We start from the raw sequence: 19,799 nt of genomic DNA, 5'->3' as shown, positions 1-19,799 counted from the left end.
TTGAATGTCTTCAATAAACAATATGCCTCAAAAAGACATCCAATACTTGGAAAATATTCTATGGCCCTCATAAGTATCCCAGTATTTTAATAAACTAGTTGGTCAAATTTAGGCTTCTCTCCACACCTCCTGACTTACATTCACAACCTTATCAAAAAAGTGTGAAAATTTTGTGTTGTTCCAAACCTGTAAGACTTTTTTTCTTCTGTGGAACATAAAAGAAGATACTTCGAGAAATCTCTCTTTTTGCCCACACAATGGAATCAATAGCAACCAAAACTGTTTGGTTACCCACATTCTTCCGTGTTCCACAGAAGAAAGGCTGTCCTACATGATGCCAGAATTTATTTATTATTTTTGGATAAACTATCCCTTTAAGCTACTATGAGTGTTTCACTTGATGTTGAGAATACCTTCAAAGTACCCTGGGGTTCAGATTGTTCTCCAGATACGCAGCAGTGGTTAACACAATTGGAAAACAATTAAAACAAAGTGTTAAACCAGCATAAGATGGGTTGCCTGTCTGAATGGTTTACAATGGTCTCCCAGCCTGGTCATGTTCTTGATTAACAGGTCTCCCTGGTCTCCCAGGTTGGCCAAGTTAGAGTTTAGCTGTTTTAGCTGGACGACCAGCTGGTTTCCCAGTATGACCAGTTGAAAAAAATCCTTAAAAACCAGTCAAAGCCTGACTTTGTTAAAAATATTGGTAACACTTTACAATAAGGTTCAATAGTTAAACATTAGTTAATGTATTAACTAACATGAACTAACCATGAGCAATACATCTGTTACTGTATATTAATCGTCATTAATGTTAGTTAATGAAAATACAGTTGTTCATTGTTTGTTCATGTTAGTTCACAGTGCATTAACTAATGTTAACAAGATTTTAATAATGTATAAGTAAATGTTGAAATTAACAATAACAAAGATTAATAAATGCTGTATAAGTGCAGTTCATTATTAGTTCATGTTAACTAATGTAGTTAACTAATGTTAACTAATGAACCTTATTGTGAAGTGTTACCAAAATATTTATAGAAAAAGGGAAAAAACAAATATATATACACAGTATACAAAAAAAATGGCTAAACACTAAGCTTTTAATAGTCTTTACCACAAATTATTGGTCAGGAAATTTGCAAAATTTTAGCAAATGCACTACTTAAAAAGCCATTACTGTCTCAGAAAACATCAAAGACTGAATGGAGTTTTTGGCAGAATATAGGAAGCAATGTGTGGAGCGATGAATCGCAATGAAACACAAGTTGCATGGTGATGCTCCAGAGTAGTGTCTTCAAAAATCTGCTGAGAAATATAATAATAAATGCATCTCTACCACAGTAAAGCATGGAGGAAGAGGTGTCATTGTGTGGGGAGCCTTTTTAGCTGCTGGTATTGATGAACTACTTTACTGTGAAAAGTCACTTAATGCTTTGGAGTACAGGAGAATATTGCCGAACAGCTTGCTTCCCACAAATGAAAAGTCCATCAGGCTCATGTTTTGGCCTGGTCGGAGTCCAGATTTGAACCCTATAGTGAATATTTGGTCTCACATTAAACTCAAACAAACTGGGAGACATTTTTCAACTACTTATGTACTGTTTGAAGCCATTAACATTGAGTGGAACAACACTGACTCTTCTTCCTGTAAAAGGCTGTCTGGAAGTTGAAGGCTATTCCATGCTAAGTTACTTTATTTACAGTATTTGTGCAATTCTTACTTATTTCCTGACCAGTGATTTGTAATTAAAATGGTTAAGACCACTAAATATTTTGCTTTTTGGGCTTGGCCCCCGTTTTTTTTTTTGTACATTTTTTTTTTTTTTTTTGTAAATATAATATTTCTTGATTTATTTCTATTATCCTGGCTATTGCCGATGTACATCATTAAAATGACAGAAGCCAAGTCCTGTAATGAAGAACAGATTATGTTTTCAAATGAAAGTCTGTGTCCTGATGGTAAATTTATACAACTATATCATTTCGACAACTAGATTTCAACCACACTCCAAAAAGGATGGCTAAAATGTAGGTTTTCAGAATTTCATTTGATGTAATGATAGGCTACATTGCCAAGTAAAATGAAATGCTCTACCTGTAATATTTCAGAAAGCAAGAAAAGCATACCTGAGTGCTCAATATTACAGGGCGGAGCTAATCATAAGATATAATTAAGCACTGTTACTCCAACTTGTTTTAATGGGCAACCACAGCCAATCAGAACTGACTCAGCTTGCAATTCTCTACTTCTTATTCTTTCCATCTCTGTCACAAATAAGCACACATCCACAAACCTCAAAACACACACAAACACAAACTCATAGAGTCACTGAATCACTCCTAACTCCTGTCACCTTGCACCTCGACCTGCTGGTGTTGTCACCTGCTGCAGCCCATGCTGTCACTTCCAGTTTGTCTGTTTGGGACAGCCTTAAGAAAAACACACAAACACATACCCTAAGCAGCCCCTTGCAAATTTGGGAGACAGACTTCATTTTCCACTGAGAGAAACAAAAGTGATGCCCACTGAGGTTTAACCAGACGTACTTACATAAACAGCATGTTTTGTGTGGTTTCGGGTATATGCTTGGAATCAACGGCCAGATAATTCACAGATTTCAGTAGAATTCCAACATCCATCATTCACAATGTTCTATATATTCTCTGCCTTTGGCACATTTGTTTATCATGCTGGCTAATTTGATACTTTCAGCAATTTCAGTCAGTTAAACTGTCACAAGAAAATGCAGTGCAGAAGTGCTGAATCCGTATATATATATATATATATATATATATATGAGAAGAGTTCCATTGCAACTACATCAGTACATCTGACATCTTTTCTTTTAAATTAGCATTTTTTTTTTGATCAGGCTCCTTCAGTAATTTCACTTTAATGGCAATTAAAAGGTTGTTAGTCAGTTATAGAAATGCCTTATTTTTTAAAAATGCCACTTAAGTCAATTCATTGGTATTTAACAAATTTGATTGTCTTGTGTGTCTATGTGTGCTTTTTTGCGAAAAAATTATGAGATATCTCAGAGCAAGTTTCTTGCAGTTGAAACAGTTCAAACATGCATTTTAGTCTAGGACTAGCTTAAGCCTTGTTTGTGAAACCGGGGGTAAATTTTCACAATATTTACTTAAATTTCACACAAAAAACTGAGAAAAAAAGAGCTTAATAATCCCTTGACCCGATTTTGAGACTAGGCAGAACGACATCTGTTAATCGACCAGGAGGGCACAGTTACAGGCCAATTATTTTAAAATGGTCTATCACTATTTAATATACATTGTGTTTCTGTGGATCTATTTGTTGAGCTGCTGGAGGGTATTTTGAGGTCACTCATCTCGTCATGTAAGCTCGTCACTGGGCTGAGCTACAGATGGGAGGAGACCAGAAATGGATAGAAGAAGAGATGCGACCGGGGAATAAACGACACAACTCTACCTCTGTTCAGCATCTGTGCCCTAGCACCATCTGACAGACATCTGGCATGTGTGCGAGCGAGTGTGTGTGTATTGATTTAATGTCTGTCTCGCTCTCTCTGATAGATGACATTGGATGTGATTAATGTCCATTCTTCAACACTGTGAAATATGAAATATGAGAACTGCACACATACTTGGCCTCTTTCTCCTCCATCTGTCTTTTAACCCTAGAAATATACAAATCACAGGTACATGTCTGACAAACATCCACTACCACTTTGTTTCTCTGTCCCTCTCGTACCAAATGTAATTTTCACAGTGCAATTTCCCATCTTGCAGGCCGGTTCTGAGTGCTACAGGTTTTGAAGGATGCAGGTGAATACCATGTTCTGGCATACTTGACTAGGACTATACAGCATTGCTCCACCACTCAAGGTGGTGTTGTCAAAAGTACCGACTTCGGTACCAAGTCGGAACTGAAATTTTACAAATGTGACGATACCAGTTTTTAAAGCATTGATCACTGTAGCCAATCACAGACATATCTGTTGGCTGCGTGAATACAATGGCCAATCAGAGGTGTTTAAGAATCCGCTCAACAGCGCTCAAAATGCTAGGGGAAAATGCTGAAGTTGGTACTTTTGACAACACTAACTCAAGGTACCTAAAATGCAGAAAGTGTGCTCAACTACACTGTGTATCTGGATATATTTCATCATTTGATAATCTATTAATAAATTACTGCTGCCATGATCACTAGAAAATGTACACAGCCATCTCTTGTCAATAAAACTCTGTCGACCAACTGCTTTCGGTGGGCAGTCACAGCACAACATTAATTGCACTAGGCAAATAGAATTTTGTTAAGGCGCAATCGACAACAAGCCTAATTTACTGGATTGAAGGTGAATAAGAGGTTTAGTAAGTCACACAACTGTTACTAAATCCAACTCACACTGTCGTAGCAGTGCTAAAACTGAACTATACATTGTTAATCTTTCATGCTTACATACAGAATAGCTTTGCCCACGCAATGATGTGTTATGCCAATTTTTCAGTAATAATTGTGTGTGCTTCAAAATGTCAATGGCAAATGGGGTCAAAGTTGATATTGTTTGAACTTTGAGTGCCGCAATACAATGCTAAACCTGCATGTGGTACTGGAGGTAATGCTGTAGCTTGCCATCACTCCATATAGTGCAGCAGTAATGCACATGCTCTTAAGCTGTAGTGATCTCTGAAGGATGCAGGTTCGACTCCATCCACCCTCCTGTCTAATAAAAGGCAAAAAGCAAAAATTATATTAAAGTCGACATGAAATGGAAGTTGCAATAGCCTTCTCTTCCCCGTTGTGACATATATCTGAGTGTAACGACTTCTCAAACAAGAAAGAATGTAGGGCAGGAGTAAGAGGTTATCCGCACTCGCACCAGTAAACACTTCATCAGAGAAGGAAAGCAATGTCGCTACAGGTGGGAGGGTAAGTTATTTTGATTAAAGATTATGAGGGCACATGATGATGATGTGCATGGATAAATTATTTAAAATAAATACTGCAATGTTCCATAAAAAATAAGAACTGTCAATTTAAATTTCATTGGGACTTTAACTTAACACATGGTTTTTGTTCAACTTTTCCATCACTTCAATGCAAATCAATTTCGTGCTAAAATTGATAAAAAGTTGATAAAAAGTCACCTTTTTACCTCTCAATGGCTAAAAAAAAAAAATGCATGAAAATACACAAAAAATATGCTAAAATTTACACAAAAAAAAAAGCTAAAGTAGTTGTGCCATGTTATGCCTTTTACTTAGGATAGTTGCATGGCACAGACAATGTTGAATTACAGACATTTTACCAGTATGTGACTATCATTACCCATTTTTTATAGATGTTAAAAGACAATTTAATCTTTAAATTAGAAAATGAAAATTTAAATTAAAGTTCAAATTTAAAATACTTTATTTCTTACTGCATGTCAGAAAACAAACTACTAAATAGCCAACATTTAAAGGTAAATAACAGTATATATAATAGTAATTTTAATGCTGTGTTGAAGTAGAGCATGTGAATCCCACTCAGTCCTTTTAATTTTGCCACTGGATCTAGAAGGCAAAATTAATTGGCAAAATTAGCAACATTAAGTTCATACAGCAAAACTAAAACAAATTATTTTTGCTGCAAAGAGTTAATTTAATTAAAAAGTTTTCCTCAATTTAATTAAGCTCACCAAGTTTTTTTTTTTTTTTATATAGACACATCATCATCCAATCACCCTCTCAGCTCCAGCTATCTACAAGCTCTCGGCTGGTTAATTAACCCAGCCGGTGAACAGCTACTGTTTCATCGGACAAGACTCCTGGCAGTTTAAACGCAGTGGATCATGTAGACCCAGGGATCATGTGTAGATTTCAAGACTATGATAACTGCAGCCAATCCTGAATGGCTTTCCAATAGTGACAGGCTCCACAATAGAAAAGACCGAAACAGAAGAGGACAGGAAGGATTTATGCCGAAGCCACAGCTGAGCACAGAAAGCCAGATCAGGTCACGGTGAGTCGTGCAAATTCAGTTCAGGAAGAGTGCATCTTATCTGTATTGGCTAACAAATCTGAGCTTATCTCATCTACTTTTGCTAATCTAGCTGGTTTATCTTCACAGGTAGGAAATGAACTTTTATCAGAACAAGAAGAGGGCTTGCACTCCACGTACCAACACACATCCCAGAATGCTTCAGGGAGTATAAGAGCATACACAGTTCAATAAGAGAGAAAGAAATACTGCAGATCAAAGCAAGCCCAAATTTGCATACTTTGGTCCACCCCCTTTCACATCCTAAATCCAAATCTAACAGTCTGACAACATTTCCCTGCATCAAACACCTGTGTTCACTCCCTGAGGCCGAGTGACATTAACCTCACAACGATTTACACAACCATTATTTACATTTACACCATAATAATACAATGGAAAAAAAATGCATTCAGCCACATTGATCTCTGCTGCCGGCTGTGCTTTGGCAAGACTGGCCTTTGGGAAATTGAAAACACCCACTTATGTTGTCCAAGAGAGATTTTATGCTACCGGTTTTCTGATTATAAACGAAAACCCTGAATTTTTTCTGAAACAGTTCCTAAATCACAAACGGCGTAACTCTAAATGTTTATGACTTGCATCTGTCACCCTAAAATGCTGGCCTGTGGAGAAGTACACAAAATACGATTTCCAACTATCATTCATGAATCTATTGCAAAACAGACCGCATTTATTGCAGGTGAACTGTTATCTATGATACAACATTACAAACACAATATTTATGACTGCTCACAAAACCATGAAATGTTAGATGAACACAAGTGAACTTATTCCATCTGATTTGATCATTAGTGATGCTTATTATTGCAAACACAATTATAATTGCTCATACTTACTCAAAGTGTTAAACTTCAATGCATAACTCATCCAGCAAGTCAGGCAGACAATAAAACAGGTTAACAATCTAATAGACTTACACTGAAAGAGAAACCTGAGCCATATTTGAGACTTAGGGATTGGCTCTTGCCTTGGACAACTAAGAAATCACAGAATAACAATGTAGAAAACCCAAGAAACCACCTAGCAACACACTAAAAATGATTTAGAACACCAAAAAAAAAATACAGTACTGTTCAAACGTCTTTTATGCTGACCAAGGCTGCATTCATTTCACACAATACAATACAATATTTATTTATAAATCACATTTAAAAACAACCAAGGCTGACCAAAGTGCTGTACAGAAAATAAGACTAAGAAAAAGAAAATTATATATTTAATCAAAAACAGTTAAAAAAAAAAAAGTAATGTTGTGAAATATTACAAATTTAAAATAACTGTTTTATATATTAATATATTTAAAATGTAATTTATATAAAATGTAATTTACTCCTGTAATGGCAAAGCTGAATTTCCAGCATTACTCCAGTCTTCAGTGTCACATAATCCTTCAGAAACCATTCTAATATGCTGATTTGGTTCTCAAGAAACATTTTTTATGATTATCTATGTTGAAAACAGTTTGAAATTCTTGATTAATTTGAAAAAGACATTTTTTGTAATAATGTAAAAGTCACTTTTGATTAATTTAATGCTGTTGAATAAATAAATTAATTTCTTCCAAAAAAAAAATAAAAATCTTATTGACCCCAGACTTTTGATCGGAATTGTGAAGCAACACCATAGCAACAACCAATTACATCCTAGTATCATTTTATTCACAAAATGTAAAAATGCAGTTATTATAATTACTACAACAATTAAAAGTTGTAGAAAACAGAAAAATTGTGCTGTGTTCTCAGTGATTTTTCTCCTGAGGTGAATCATGAAAAGGGAGATAGAGACTCCACTGAGGACCACTTTATAAAGACAACATGCAAAATCCTGGGCCTGTCTCCTTCTCTGTCATGCACTCTCCATCCCTGCTTGTCTTACCCATACTCCTTTCATTTCCTCCATCCCGCCCCGCCCCCTCTGCGGCCCCTCACACACAGTAGAGTGATTGTGAGGGGGTAAAAGGGGAGCAGTAAAGTGGTGGTAGGACATGGATGTGCGCTGGGCCTGCGCCAGACTTTTCTAGCACATCTCCTCCTAAACCAATGAAGCACAATCCAAACGCAAGAGCATTTCTGCTTTAATTAACACACAGACACACACACACACACAAAAAAAAAAAATGAATAAGAAAGCAACAGTGAGGGAGAAGGAAAGAGAGAGAGCTCACTAGGACCATAGCCAGTCATTTCAAAAACTGCTTGGCTGGGTTTCCATGGTGAAAGAATCCCGGCATCCCTGTATGGGTTCCAGAATCCTCGCTGCGGTGGCGAGACGGACCCAAAGTTACAAGGAAGTCAATGAAAAGAAAACAAGAAAGACAAAGGAGCGCCCCAGGCCACTTAAGACATCACAGTCTATGAACACATTAACAGAATGAACAGAATGAGTGCTACATCCGGCCATGGCCAGGCCAAAACCTTGTCTAGAAGTGTTAATGAACCAGACTCCACACATACGCACACACAAACTGATGATCAACCCCTGCCCCCTACCCCCTGTTTTCCTCTTGGCCGTCCTCTACGCTAATCCAAACAGCAGGGATGGATGCCTCAGTCAGACCACCACGGTCACGTTATATGTGTATGCGTTTGGAGTCTGAAACGCACTATGGAGGCCCTTCACTGGGCTACTTTAATGCCAATTCCAACAGTGGCACTTCCCACACGCTGGGGAGCGGCATACTGGAGGTCACACTCAACATCAAAGGTCCACAGCATGGCAAATAGAATGACAGAGGGGGAGACAGAGCAGGAAAGAGATTCCTGACTGCCATTGAAGCCAAGACTGACGTTCTTGCAGCTTACTGACGTCTGACTTCAAGGAGAATCAATGTCATAAAGAGATGCAATAAATGCCATCACCACAATTGTGCACTATCGAACTGAGAATGTCTTGTATTTTACTTCATTTCAGGGTTTTTCCTGCACTAAAAATATTTTGGCGGCCGCCAAAATGAATCTTTGTCCCGCCAAAGAAATATTTGTTCATTTATTGTGACGATACCTGCCGTTCTGCAGTACCGGTACCCGCTGATAGCTGGCTGCTTTAAAACACTCCCGCGACGAGTGTTTGTGTAAGCGCTCTGTGAAGAGTGCCAAAGGTTTCTATTTTTAACATGTTTTTGCAGTATTGAGCTTTGTAACCAATCACAGACATATCTGTTGAGTGCATGAACGCAACGGCCAATCAGATGTGCTTAAGTTAGTCAGAATCCGCTCATCACTGCTCAAACCAGCAGAGTTTTTGTTCAGCGCAAATTCTTGCATGCTCGCGAATCCTTTCATTGTAACCAACAAAGTATAAACACGACGTCAATAGGCTTGTTTTTAACCACACGCTCAAATGCCCCAAAAAAAAGCTTGTGCATTCGACTGAGTCTGAGAATGTACTTGCACCTCAGAATGCTTTTATGACACGAGATTAATGTAAATAGCCCACTGCAAACACCCTTGTAATTCACCTCAACGTTTTCGAAATTTATGAATGCTTTTTGATAGGAAGTTCAAGTGGTGTGTGTGTGTGTGTGTGTGTGTGTGTGTGTGTGTGTGTGTGTGTGTGTGTGTGTGTAAGGAATTGGAAGCAAGCAAACTCCGTCTGTTTCTAAAGCACGCAGTGCCATCTGCTGTTAAAAACATAATCTCAGAATTGATTCGAGAGAGAATCGCGATGCATTCGGAAAATCTTAGAATCGATCCAGAATCATTTCTCAATTCGCGATGCATCGAATAAATAGGACAAGTTAATATTACAAATTATGTAATGTGGATGACCATGTTCGTCTGCCACCACCGAAGACCATTTCTGACCCAGGAAAAACCCTGAATTTGACTTTAATTTGAGGAACAGGATGCAGAACTGCAATTCAAATGAATCAAATGTAAAAATGAATTGAAATTCAAAGACATTTGAATTTACACCATTTTTTTACTAGACATTTTGTCAGACAAATTTTTAATGTTAGCTTGACAAAGCCTTGTTTAAAGTTTAAAATGGACGGACTGACAGAGAGCATCACAACTGTATCAAGTATTTACAGTAGCAATTAAAACTTTAAAAAGGCTCCTAGAGACTCTGCACTGTTACTTTCTGTTGCGCTCTACAGCAGTTTCTGAAAGCAAGAAATTATGTGTGTACGCCCCATAAGACAACACAAATGAACCAACTCAGCAGGCGACATCAAGAAAAAGCGGCTGTGGATCAACATTACCTGACCCCAGACTACTTAGCAAGCAACATTATCAAACTGCGTCGCTATTTTATCCTCTTACACACATACCTGTCCTTGACCTCCTGTGATACTGATCTTTGGATAATTTGACGGCTGGTAAAAGATGAACATGCTCTCCATTTTCTACATAATCATGCCATTGTGCATCCATAGAGACCTATAAAGGGCAGGTGTACATTTCAGCTGGGATCCATCTGACTAAATGGCCATAAGAAGAAGTTGTTGATGATAAAAGTGACCCTGTTGGAGCCATGGTTTAGCAGTATTTATGTACATAACACACGCTATGGTGCTCATGTGGGAGACATAGGTTCAAATCAGCCTTGCATTTTGTATTACAACCCCATTCTCTCACCATTATCACCAAAAAGAGAATCAAAAATGTGTCCATACTCAAGCTAGATATAAAATGCAAAAAAAGCACCCATGCTTCAGTGTTATTGGGTGCATGGCATTTCCTTTAAAGCCTTTAGACTGTCCTCTCTCCCCATCATTCTGAGACTATGTACCAACAAATTAGGGTGTTCATGTCAGCCATCACATGCGGTCTGCTGCCTTATTTAATCTGACCTATAAAGCACTTAATACATGGAAGGAGGCCAAAGATAACCTGTGGTTCATTAATACCATTTCTAAATGTTGCTTTTATAGTCTATACATAACAATGACCGTAGATCCTGTCCTTATTGGATCATCAAATATATGGGCCGAAAAAGACTCGTTCAATCACAATGTCATCCCTTTATCTGAATATCAACAACACCCATGTTGGACTGTCCTTAGAGATACAGCTGGATGTAGCACATGTCTGGGAAATCTTGGATAACTTTCAATCACCTAGTCAGAATTTAAAAAGACTTCCAGTGTAAAAAACAGAGTCTGGTATAAAGAAGACAGGTGCACACCAACGAAACACAACTGACACACTTGAAAACAGGGCTCACATGGACTCCCAGCATGGTTAGCAATAGGTATGAGCGCAATCTGTCTTAATTTGTGAAAGTGACCCTATGGCAGTCAAACACAAATGCCATTATTTTAGTAGTAAATATAAGGGTACAAAAATTCAAAGAAATGTGAAAAATTGCACCCAACAAATCTTTCCATTTTTGATGCCTTCTCCTCCCGAGTTGTCACCTAGCCACAGTTGTAAAAAAAAAAAAAAAAAACTACTGCTAGTGGTCATGAAATATTACTGATGTCAATATTGCAAATGCACCATTCGGAGCTAAATAAAACAATATGAAATGTGACCATAAAATGTAAGGAGGAATCACCAATCAATCAAAAAAATGTGCTGCATTCTAAGAGAACTAGGTCACTGCAAGTTAGATACTATGGTTCACCAAGCATGATGTGACCCTTTGATGACACCTGAAAGTGACAGGTTGATTTCAAGAAACACAAATATGGCCCGAGAAAGGACATCTTACTTAAAAATTTATGAAAGTCATAGTGTTAGCAAAATAGCAAAGTGTCATTTTGAAAAAAATACAGGTACATCACAACAAAATTTCACAAAGAGAAGTTTTAAATTATAAAACAGATATCTATTTTTTAAAATTAAAGCAAAATGTTTAGTTGTCAAACACAGTGGACTATACACTACAGTGGACTATATACTTTCAGTGTCACATGATCCTTCAGAAATCATTCTAAATTGCTGATTTGATGCTCAAGAAATATTTCTTATTATGAATGTTAAAACCCATTGTGCTGCTTAATATTATTGTATTTGTTACCTGTTAGTTTGTGTGTGGAGAACCTGTTCGTTTGTGTGTGGAGAAAGAAATGTGCTTGTAGACAGTAGTGGTTTTGTGGTTTTGTGTGTGCGTTGACTTGTTTTGATGTGGCCTGTGAGACACATATCATAGTGTTCAGCCAATTGAAGATCTTCAGCTAGTCTGTTTTCTGCCTAATGCAGCTTTCCTAAAGAGCTCCTCAGATGTAGAGGGGGAAAAAAAACATAAGCATACTCAATCTCTCACATATACACAAACACTGAAAACTTGCCTCTGTAGTATGCTGAAACAGACTGATGTTCCCTGAGGCAGACTGAGAAAGGTTAGAACTCTTGAGCTCAGGGAGAGAGCGCTCATCTCTCATCTCATCCTCTTTACTCATGCAAACACACAGATCTCATACTTAAACAGTCACAACCAGATGTCATACAAGTGCAGGGTCATCACTGTGATGTCACTGACGCACGATGATGTGGCAAAAAATGGACTGAGGTTCATTCACAGGTTTTTATAATTAAAGACACAAAGTGTTTAAAGTGTTGCACTCAAAAGTGTAATGGTTAGTAACCAAAAGGTTGAACCACTGTACACCACTGCAACTATTCAGCAGCAGGAATATAACAAAAATATTGTCAAAGGCACCATAAAGTTTTATAAAAGTGGTCCATGGGACTTGGAACAGAACAAAATTCAAGCTGTTATTCACTCTGCGAAAAGCTCATTGATTCAGTAAGTTGAATCAATGTACCACACCGGCCTGATTCATGAATGACTCATTCAGACCATTTCTGTAAATCAGATCAATTGATTCTTTGAAAAGATCTGACTTCATTCACAATTTGCATATGGCTACTTCTCTCACAAATGCACCAATGAAAACAAGGGCTTTTCAAAGAAAAACAACTTAAATTTTGGTGTGTTCATCACACAAAGCTATCATATGGCTTCAGAAGACTTGGAATATAGTGCACAAGTCTGGCTCTGTGGTAACTCCACATAGGAGGTAATTAGACAATCAGATAGCAGATGTCTAAAGAAAATGTGCCAACACAATAAAACGGAATTATTAAATCCCCCAAAGCACCAAGTAAATCACTGATAGATCAACAGACAGACAGATAAATAGATTTACTTTAGTGTTGCCCAAGAGACAATGCAATACACTAGCATTATAAAACACAAGGGTGGAAAAATCTGTACTGTTCTCTGCATTCTAGTATGAATAACATCTGTGGCACATTCTTTTGTTAATGGATCAGGTCATTGAAATGTAATGTTTATATCAGCTATTACAACATAAGCTGCTTTCCGTCAGGGTATTAATGTTATCAGACTATTCTGCCCGGATTAAAACAGAGAATCTGCCATTGCCATGCCACTAATCTGCAAATCCAATCGCACTATGATGCTAATCTCTGCCTAATCTGATGGGAAGCGGTCTATCGCCGCTCCGAGCAAATTACTTTGTGCGTGTGCTCCCGTGGTACCATTCACAGCTTTTATGTCTAGCAAAGACTTTACATTGAGACCCTGATCTAATCATCAGAGATGACCAGAAAAAAAAAGAATGCATATTGTGACTACACCACAATGAAACTTATGTGTTCTTTACATACCACAATTTTAGGTGCTTTTTCACTTTTTTAACTTTAGTTAGTGTGTAATGTTGCTGTTTGAGCATAAACAACATTTGCAAAGTTACGACGCTCAAAGTTCAGTGGAAAGGGAGATGCTTTCTTTTACAGAAATCGATTTTTAAGGACTACAACAAACGGCTGGTAGGGACTACAATAAGCTTCTTCCCGGGTTGGTGACATCACAAACCCCAAAATTAACATAAACCCTGCCTCCAGGAACATGCAACAAAGGGGGCGGGGCATGTTGGGTTGCTTTAGAGAGGAGGAAGAGTTGTTGTAGTAGAGTGTTGTTGCCATCATTTTATGCTGGAATGCTCCACAAACGATAGGCAATTCAACACTGGATTTGCACAAAAGATTAACATGACGGCTCATTCTAGTCGATGAGTTGAATCAACTCCACAGCAACTACATAAATTTATCCACTAACCATTCAGAAATGTCCAGATACATTCTAAATGATGCAACTTCTTCCTGAGTCTCTCCATCAGTGTCTGACTCCGGTTTGAACAATGCAACACTGTTACTGACAATCGTCATTTTGGCTGCGTGAGATTCTCCAGCTTTGTTGTTGTTGAGCAACTGAAGCACGCTGTTAAAACTCCGCCCTCTTCTGGAAAGGGAGCTGGGAGCATCAGCTCATTTGCATTTAAAGGGACACACAAAAACAGCGTGTTTCTGCTCACACCCAAATAGGTGCAAATTTGACAAGCTATAATAAATGATCTATGGGGTATTTTGAGCTGAAACTTCACAAACAAATTCTGGGGACACCAGAGACATATTATATCTTGTGAAAATGGACATAATAGGTCATTTCTTCTATGACACCAGACCTCAAAACCCCTGTAACTGGAATCTTACTCTGTGGTTTTTCATACTATGCTTAACCCCAGTTTATTTTTGTGCAGTCTGAAATGATGCAGTGTTGGAATGTTACAGTTAGATGTTTAGCAACAGACAGCCAATTACATGCCTCCACACTGTATAAACAGTCATTTCAGCGTTTGAGGGGAATAACGTCAAATGGTGACAAAAAATATTACAGTCAGCAATGTATATGAGGATGCACAACACTAGAGCCTTTATGTAAACCGGTTGAGTGCTGCATTCGTACAATTAATGACACTGACACCGCAGGTATGCAAATGAGAACATTAACCCAGGGTTTAGGAATGTACAGTGTGAAACGTCAGTTTATGGAGACCCAGGATTATTTTTTAACCCTGGGTAAATTATGAGCGGTGTGAAACATGAAAGCAACATAACCCAGGATTCCATTTACCTGGGGTTTACGATGACACAGGGTTAACCATTTCAAGTGTGAAAAGCCCTTATTTGACATACAGTGGTCATTCAATGCTTTTTTTCTGATGAAGACAGCACATACCTTTTGAGATTATATACTTTCATCCAAGTACCTCCTCCTTTGTGTATGTCACTCTCTTCCCAGGACTTTCTGTCTGCTCTCCATTGGGCTATTCATTTGCTTGTCTGACTCATTGCTAAAAACCATGCTGTGCCTTTTTGGGAGTATGGCTCTAGACGGTGTACAAAAACAACCGCTGACGCAATTCAAGACAGCTGGATTCCTTGGAGCACTGTCCAATATATTCCTTATGACTGATGAAGTTTTGATTGATGACACTCTGCACAGTTTGGGCGTCTTAACATCTCAGAGCAGAAATTCTACAAAATAAAGAGCTACCAAAGCTTCACAGAGATGCAAATCCAACAATTTATGACCCCCCCAAATATATGTAATCTCTTCTTGTGCACCTCTCCTTTCACCAGCCTGAGCCTCAGAAGCCAATAAATCAGAATGAGATCTGCATGTGTTATTCATAAGTTCACATTGCACAAGAAAATTCATTAACTCCTCTCCTAGAACCTACCTTTGGAGTGAATTTGCTGCAGAAAGACACATGAATAGATTTAAAGTGATTGGTTAGGGAAAAGACCTTTACGTTGTCAGAATGATCACTGGTTCCTCAGGGACTAACTTAGCAGAAATCTGTGCTATAACGGACTTTGCACACAGTTAGCTATATTCCTCATTCACTGCTTTTATATATTTCACACCTCCTGTGTAAAGAGCTGTGAAAGAGCTCTTAAAAGTGCACCGGAAAAGTTGAAAGGGCAACTGAAGAAGGTCACGGTGAACAACCAAAGGGTTTTCTCACCCTAAATGGAGGTGAAGTTCCATTAGCAGCTTGTGCTGGCATAAAAGGGCAGTCAAGCTAAAAATAGGTCCCATTGAGGGAATAGAGCAGTCTCTTTGGACAGTGATCTGCCATTAAGACTGAATGACTGTTTCATTAGATGGATCAACTGAGGGAACTAACTCACTAATCATCAGATTCATGCACTAATGCGTGAGATCTGGAGTCTGTAAGTAGAGAGGATTGCACTCATAAATCTCCCTCAGTGACAATTTGATCACTGGCATGTTAAAGTAGTGCGTGCGGAAGTGGTCGTTTCAGTTCTCAACGTACACTGACGTACCCTGCTATGATCTCTACTCATGCTAGATCTTCCCCTGAGGGGCTGAAACAACACTGTAACTTCCAAATTTTCCTGAAGTAGTCCATTTGAGGTCAACCTGAACTGACAAAAATTATAAAACTGATAACCAGACAGGTTGAAAACCAGAGGGCATTAACATGGGTCTTAAGACACACTTTTAAATGTTTAAAAAAATTGCTTTTTATAATTGCCAATGTGTGAACAGCTAGTAACGAAACTTTAAAAAAACGAGACCTTCCCCGACTTCCAAGGTTGTCTATAAAAGCCTGTAGACTGATTTTTTTTTATGTGAAGGAAGGATGTTTTTGCTGGGAAAATCAAAAGGATGTGACGTTTAAGAACAGATGCTTTGTTAAAGTAGCCATGAAATCTAAATTGAAGTTTTTTAGCTTTTAGTATGAATGTTAGCCTTAAGATTATCTATAAGCTAGCGCGCTCCAAAACAATGACAAAATTAGAAGATAGAAGAAATCAAAACTTACAGTCTCTCACTTCCGCCAATATGGATCAATGATTCTGATGACATCACTCTGCACTTCAGCTTCTCAGCAAATTTTCTGTCCAATCAAATGCTCTCTAGAATCTAAAGCGTCCCACTTCCTATACTATAAACAGACGCTGAAGCTGCGGCTGAAATTGGTCACTTGTTTACACATTTTCTATTTTCTACATGGTGAATGGCATATAGCGCACCATATAGGGGATAGGTAACAATTAATGCAAATATTCTTTCCATTGAGGAGAATGAAGTCACAAAAAATATAAGACTAAAAACACAAACAAACAGACGACTAGTAATCCATTTCTGCCTCCTATGTCCCTATGCTAAAGTTTTCACACATCATCTTGTCCTTGCTGACGGTTTTATTCGCGCCCCTGTCCCCTCGCTCTCTTGCACCCTCCCTCTGTCCCCCAACCTCTTAAAGCTCTCTCTTTTCTAAGACAGACTTGCTGAGCTCAGCATTTGTGTCACACATGCTTCGTTACACCACACAAAATGGAAGAATATTTTAACAAGGCGCATTGTGAGTAATAAATACTTCTCCACTGGTTTTTATTTAGGTTTTGTATCTTTAATAAAAGAAAACAATTAATTCCGGTAACACTTTAGTATGGGGAACACATATCCACTATTATTAACTATGACTTTTCCATCAATAAACTCCTAATTTACTGCTTATTAATAGTTAGTAAGGTAGTTGTTGTAGTGGTTAAGTTCAGGTATTGCGTAGGATTGAGGGATGTAGAATATGGTCATGCAGAAAAAGGCATTAATATGTGCTTTATAAGTAGAAATAAACAGCCAATATGCAGGCTAATAAGTGATAATTGTTCCCCATACTGAAGTGTTACCTTAATTCCTTTGCACTATTCTATTATCATCATCTTTTCCCAAAACCAAGCATTAAAAAAGAAGAGGAAAATTTGTACTTTTGTGGTTACTTGTGTAAAAACAGTTCAAAAAGAATAACAAGAAGCATGCATACGAGTCACCAACAAACTGTTACTGTTACGATTGTGCTGATGAGCAGTACACAATAATGCGCAGATGCTCAGCTTTCATGCACCATGGTGTACGCAATGGGTTTGAAACAGGTGCCAGTCAACTCTTCTGATTAGACAAAGGATGGTTTCCTGTATCCCCCTCTTAGTGCACAGCTAACTTACCCAATAAAGGGTTACACTTAATATTATACTTTACAGCTCTTCCTGGCAGAATTAAATAGGACACTGAATTCTCTTTCAGTTGGTCATAATGAGAAGCCTTTAACAAAAACTAGGGCTAACTGAGAAAGTCAAAGCAAAAAGTAATGCACATAGCAGATATGTAAAACAACTCATTAGCATATTATCACTACTCTGAAAACCTACTCAAGTCAAAGCACTGTGGCACACAGAACATTTTTGTTTAGTGCAAATGCAAATAAAATGTTTGTAGCATAGTCCTGGTAGAAGATTTATATCAACCAAGGTTTATTTAAAGGCAAAAGTACGATATAATGCACGTCATTCCAGGAAAACCCTATGGGCATCATACTAACGCTGTAACTGAAAAAAAAAACAGAAGATTGAAACGCTTTGATTAGACATGACTATTAAACACTTTAAAGCTTCTCTGGTATTTTCATGATAATAAAGCATATTTATACCTCAATGCTAATCGACATAGCCTTTATCACTATAGAATACTATGAAATTATATGTTGTGTGCCTTATTCTGTGTAAGAAGCCACATCATCTCACAGAAGGATGTTTTCAAACACTCTGCTGTTATGAAGTGAGTTTGGAGTAAAAACATGTTATTAAATGTTGTCTTTTGTTGGACAAGAGGTTCATACATGCTTCTCAATTTAGGAAAGAGGTTTGACGCATGTTGCTTTTTCAAATGCACATTATAAGTGACTTAAACTCACAGTGCTTTCAGATGGAGCAGCATTTACTACTGATCATAGAGCCATGCTTCATTAACAAACTCCGCATAAAAACAACAATCGCAGCCTTTGCGATTTCATAATCACACTATGCCAAATCGGTTTAAGCACGATTTCATGTTAATTGTGATATACTGTATATCATGCAGCCCTATTTTAAACCAGTAAATCCAACAGCCCTTTTCTGCTGAATTAGCAAGGCCAGGCCGCTTTTAAAATCTGTTTTGTACATTAACCCTTTAAAATCGGATGTGTCGTCGGCGACACATCCAACCCCAATATAAGGGTTATTAAGGTAATTTCGTTCCTTCCATCAGCAAATGGCAGCCGCTTTCGGGGAGAGCGGGTGGAAGGAGGATTTGAACGTAGAGATATGGAGCGCGGCAGTTTAGGGAGTTTTGGATCGCATAAATAATAGAAGAAACAAACAAAAACATGGCGAAGGAGTACACAGTCAATTGGGATAATTTTGAGACTCGCATTTCGCATTTGGTGTGTGCATCTGTATAATGTGTCCGTACGGTAAATGTATGCGCGCTGATGCGTGCATATGTAGTATATGTATGCGTGTATGAAAAAAAATTCTCCTGAATGAAAACTGTGCAACCAAGTGTCACAAAATGACTTGTATATATGTAATATAGTTGAATTTTCAAGTTTGAAGTGTTAGATTCTTTCGATCATCATTTTTCTCTTTTTTTTCTAAATAAAAAGCAGAAAATGTATTATTATTTTTTTTATTTTCGTCTATTTAAATTCTATTTACAAACTCACCATATACATTAATGGTCAATAACTGTAATTTATTGAAAGCCAGTTGTTTTCTGAAAAAAATGACACCTTGCACTTGAAGATAGCACATTGTTAGAGAATTTTATAATAAAAAAAAAATAATATGTGAAAACGGGCTATTTTAGCTTTAGGTTCTAAAGGGTTAACGTCTACTGACAACCACCATTATAACACAGGGGGGTAAAGAAAAAAGCCACATGACGAATCAAAGTTCATCAGAAGTAGATTTTACACAAGCTGAGACAAATACAGTGCCATGCACACAAATACAAAACACCATCATGGTAACACACAACACTAAAATAATGCAATAAACATTACTTTAACAACATAAGATGTAACAAAACCCAATAGCTGATAACAAAAAAAAACTAAGAAACATAATTATTAAAATAAAAAACATAAAGGAATTTA

At 37.6% G+C, this 19,799-nt stretch overlaps 1 protein-coding gene across 3 annotated transcripts in view; it reads right to left on the bottom strand.

Annotated features, from left to right (window-relative positions):
• si:dkey-215k6.1 (transmembrane protein 132C) overlaps positions 1 to 19,799 on the bottom strand; it is a 215,763-nt gene that overhangs the window by 163,844 nt on the left and 32,120 nt on the right. The gene's annotated exons all lie outside the window — the stretch shown is intronic.

This window comes from Ctenopharyngodon idella, chromosome 5 (assembly GCF_019924925.1).
Source record: "Ctenopharyngodon idella isolate HZGC_01 chromosome 5, HZGC01, whole genome shotgun sequence".
NCBI classification, from domain to species: domain Eukaryota; kingdom Metazoa; phylum Chordata; class Actinopteri; order Cypriniformes; family Xenocyprididae; genus Ctenopharyngodon; species Ctenopharyngodon idella.
The sequence above is the reverse complement of the archived record's forward strand: the minus strand, read 5'-3'. Positions and strand labels throughout refer to the sequence as shown.